The sequence below is a fragment of the Penaeus monodon genome, chromosome 38 (assembly GCF_015228065.2).
Source record: "Penaeus monodon isolate SGIC_2016 chromosome 38, NSTDA_Pmon_1, whole genome shotgun sequence".
In the NCBI taxonomy this organism is placed as follows: Eukaryota; Metazoa; Arthropoda; class Malacostraca; order Decapoda; family Penaeidae; genus Penaeus; species Penaeus monodon.
Genome location: NC_051423.1, coordinates 21,380,081 through 21,385,080, shown reverse-complemented (window position 1 = coordinate 21,385,080; position 5,000 = coordinate 21,380,081). Strand labels below are relative to the sequence as shown.

Here is a 5,000-nt window from a genome sequence, read left to right as displayed (position 1 = left end):
GCAGTAGTATTGTCTTCATTATTATAATTATTATTAACATTATCATTATTATCATTATTATTATCACTGTTGTTTTTATTGATATTATCATTATCGTCACTATTATTATTATTATCATTATTACATTCATTATTATTATCATCATTATCATTATTAGCATTATCATTACTGTCATTACTGTTATAATTATTCATTTATATTATTACCATTATTATCATCATTATTTTATTATTATCATTACTATCATTATTATTTCCATCATCATTATCATTATTACTATCTACAATCTTCTTTCATTAAACTTTTTGCTCTTTCATCGAAATATCCTGCCTTCAACATCCTTCAAAATTATATAATTTTCTGTCAGTTTACGTTTAATTTCACACACACCCCGTGAAAATAAGTGAGGACGAAAACAAACCTGACGCAGAGGCCGCCACCTTCTCCTGCCAGTGTCTGACCGACTACTGACTGCCTGTTTCCAAGACGTGTTACTCAGTTCCGTTTCCCTTGAGGATGTTCCCTAGTTTCTCACTGTTGTTTGGGTCGGTGGCCTGATTTTCAGTCACGAAGTCAAAGTAAGTCTGTTTTTTTTATGATGATTATTGTGTTTAAGAAAGAGGGAAGGAGGGAAATATAGAGAGAATGATTGTGAGAGTGAGTGAGATGGGGAGAGAGAGAGAGAGAGAGAGAGAGAGAGAGAGAGAGAGAGAGAGAGAGAGAGAGAGCATGCCATTGCATACAATAGATATAAAAATACATATAGATATAAACATCTATGTATTATATAATTATATAATTGTATTTATGTAATATGTATATCTACATGTACACACACACACACACACACACACACACACACACACACACACACACACACACACACATATATATATGGTTTTGCGTGTGTGTGTGTGTAATGTATTATATATATATATATATATATATATATATATATTTTATATATCTTTTATATAAAATTATATATATATATATTTTATATTATATATATTACCATAAAATATATATATATATATATAATATATATAAAATAAAATATAATTATATATCTTATGTATATATATATACATATATATTATATATTTTTATTTTATAAAATTATTTTATTTATATATATGCGTGTGTGTGTGTATATATAAAATAAGAATGGAAAAACCCACCGCGTTGACACTGTGGTAGAAAAACCCAAAATGCACAAACTAGATTTATTGAATTTGATACAATTTTAAAAAATCTAGTTTGTGTATTTGTGGGTTTTTCTACCAAACACACACACACACATATATATATATATATTATATTATATATATATATTATATATATATATATATATATATATATATATATATATATATATAATACCACATATTATATATATATATATTATATTATATATATTTATATATATATCTTATCTATATATATTATATTTTCTTCTATATATTTATTATATATATATATATATATACGCTGCGTGTACATATATGAAATATATATATATTATAGAAATATATATATATATATATATATATATATATATATATTTCTATATGGGTGGGTGCTTCACGTGCATGGTGATGTAAGCGATGGTGTGGTAGCCTAATAGTGTTAAGTGCTTTGCATGCCTTCTCGCTTGCAGCTTCCACCCTGGCTAGCCCATGCAAAAAAGGGAGCAGCTTCCGCATAAGTCTCCCCTGCCAGGTCACAGCCTCTCCATCATTAAGACTTCTGCAGTGCCTCCTCGTGGCCACCCATGGGTAACTGGGTAACCTTGCGGTCCCAGGCTAAATCTGTGGGGGATCTCGGAGCAGCAGGAGGCCCCAGGGGTAGGGAGTTATGGCCCACCGGCGTGTGGACACGCTCGGGCTTCTTTTACCAACTCCTGCCCCCTAGCCACCCTGGGGAAATGGGGCGGCTCGGGGGAGGTGGGCCTTGCCAGTCCTCCTCCCCCAGAATGACCCTCTGGCAACGTCCCGGATGAATGGTAATGCTGGGGGAGGGGTGTTGTCCCTATCACCCAGCAAGTAAGGAGGGCTGGGGGTCCCGCTGGGAGGCAAATGTCGGGGTGCAGGATTGGGACAAGAGTTTACTCGTCCCGCCTGCGCCCCGGCAGGCGCCAACCCACCATGAAGCTTGTGGGGGAAAGCCCTCGGGAACCCACAGGTGGATAGGCGGGTCCCACAGCCTTCCGCCCCCCTTTATCTGGGGCTGTGTTGGGGGGGGCGGCAGAGGTGGCGTGCACCCGGAGTGACCACCCGGGCTTAACCTCAGGGGTGCTTTCCGGGTAGGCGTTTGGGAACATCCGGTCCTTGCGGCAGGATGAGCGGTTTTCCCCTCTGCTATCGCGGGAATTGAAGCGACTGGGAGTTGAGGTGGCTGCCCTCTCAGAGGTGAGAAGACGTGGTAGCGGGACGATCAGTGTGGGTGGTTACACCTACTACTGGTCGGGCCGCAGCTGATGGTCGCCACCTCCAGGGTGTAGCCATAGCCATCTCCAGTCGACTTCAGCCTGGGGTAGTCGAGGTGACACCGGTTGATGACGTATCATGACATTGAACTGAAGCATGCTTTTTGGCTTCATGTCTCTTATTGCTGTATACGCTCCTACCGATGTACATAAAACCGATTTGGAAAGAGGCGTTCTACCCCAAAACTCGCATCTGTGGCAGCCCGATTGCCCCCGGCGAAAACATTCGCATTGTTCTGGGCGACTTCAATGCGGTATCCGGCTGTGACCGAGCTGGCTACGAGATGTCTTTTCGGCCCCCATGGCTCGGGAGCTCATCCCAGCAGCGAGAATACCCTCCTTCTCCGGGACTTTGCTAGGTCCCCAAAAAATTAGGATCTCTGGCTCCTGGTACCAGCGCTCCCAACTCGCATCGTGGACTTGGTACAGCGATACGGTACAGTGGCCAAGGAGATCGACCACATTCTTGTCAGCACGCGATGGAGGATCCTCCAAAACTGCGGGGTTTTTACCGGAGTGCTGAGTTCTGTGGCACCGACCATAGCTGCTTGTGGCTACCCTGGGGGTTTCCACTTCAAAACTCCCCGTCCCTCCAGTGGCCACTCTAAGGTTTTTCACTTGGACAGACTGAGGTAGGAGGAGTGTGCCCTGGGTTCGCCAGGGCCCTCCTCTGACCGATTCCTCAGAAACCGCAACCTGACGGTTTCCAGTTGCTCTGTGGGAGTCCTTCAAGGCGTAACACTCGAGCAGCTCAGGAGTCCATTGGCGTACCCCAAGGACAAGGCAGAATACCATCTCCCTGGAGACATTAGAGGCCACTGAAGCGTGTCGCAAGGCTCGGCTGAAGGGGAAAATCAAGTCTTGCGTCGATCCATGGTGCGTAGGACTCGGACACTGCTGAGAAGGGACAAGGAACAGTTCATCAGGAATTTTTCTGAGGAGGTCGAAGGCCATTTCTTGGTAAATGACCTTCGCCCTGCCTACCAAGCCCTGAAAAAACTGAACCTAAGCCCTCCCCCACAGATGACTGCAGCCCCGATCAGCGGATGGACGGATCATCCCCAATCATGTTGGGGTTCGTGAACGTTGGGCTGAGTATTTTGAACATTGTACCAGGTGATCCTCCAACGTTAGCTTGGATGCAAGCGATGTCTCAGTGCCTGTGCCGGACCCACCCATCGCGAGGAACCTCCTACCCTAACAGAGGTTGGGCCCTTGGCGATTTCCCAAGCTGAAGAGTGGGAAAGCTGCAGGCATATGTGATATCCCTGCTAAAACTGCAAAAGGCTGGGGGTGAACCTATGGCTCGGGGGCCTGCATACAGTCCTGACTGCCATTTGGCAGTCTGGTACCATTCCCCTGACCTGCTGAGGGGCGTGGTCATCCCTCTCGGGAAAGGGGGAAAAGGGATCGATGGGACTGTAGCAACTACCGTGGCATTACACTGCTCAGCATACCAGGAAAGGTTCTCGCTCACTTTCTTCTGAAACGGAATCCGAAAACCACCTACTGAGGCACCAGAGACCGGAGCAGTGTGGATTTACTCCGGGCAAGTCCACAATAGACCCGTATACTTGCGCTTCGATTAATTGTGGAACGCCGTCGTGTTTTTGGTCCGTGGGTTGCTTGCAGCCTACATCGACCTCAAGAAGGCGTTTGACTGGGTGCATGGGGAATCGCTTTTGGGAGATCCTGAGGCTCAGGGGAATTCCGCACAGATTTTTGGGCCCCTGATAGCAAGCCTCTATACTGGTACTGAAGTGCTGTAAAGTGTGGTGGGGGTATGTCGAACTTCTTTCCCTGTTAATTCAGGGGTGAGGCAAGGCTGTGTCCTTGCACGCACACTTTTCAAACACTTGTATGGACTGGATAATGGGCAGAGCTACTAGCCAAAGTCAGTGCGGAGAAACACTAGGCAATATTAAGGTCTCGGACCTTGACTTTGCCGACGATGTTGCCATCCTATCTGAGTCCTTGGAGTCACTTGTGGCGGCTCTTGATGCATTTAGCAATGAGGCGAAGCCCCTAGGCTTAGAGGTCTCCTGGACCAAGACCAAGATTCAGGACTTTGGGGCCTGTTAGGGGAACCCGTTCAGTCGATCCATGTTTTGCGGCGAGGACGTTTGAAGTCACAGAAAGTCTTACATACCTTGGTAGCGTAGTCCATATTTCTGGGTTGTCAGACCAGGAAGTCAGTAGACGGATTGTCTGGCAACAGGAGCCATGAACTCGATCAACAAGAGCGTTTGGAGATGTCGGAAACCTATGCAGAAGGCCCAAAGCTGCGTGTCTTAAAGGCCTTGTTTACTTCCAGTTTTGCTCTATGGAGGCAAAAACCTGGACGCTATCCGTGCCTTGGAGTCCTGCCTTGATGCCTTTGTAAAGTCCCCTTCGCCGGATCATGGGGTACAGTTGGCAGGACCACGTTCCAAACCCGGGCGGTTACACCGTGAGACCGGCATGGGACCTGTTACTTGCATAATCCGGGATCGCCAACTCAGGCTCGATATGG

The 5,000-nt window shown here is 45.6% G+C and overlaps 1 protein-coding gene across 1 annotated transcript in view; it reads right to left on the bottom strand.

Moving 5' to 3' along the window:
- Positions 1 to 453, bottom strand: part of LOC119596991 — an 11,862-nt gene extending 11,409 nt beyond the window's left edge. Inside the window, exon 1 of the mRNA XM_037946412.1 lies at positions 422 to 453. The gene's annotated coding sequence lies outside the window, so the exon portion shown is untranslated. The remainder of the gene's footprint in view (positions 1 to 421) is intronic.
- Positions 454 to 5,000: the final 4,547 nt, after the last annotated feature.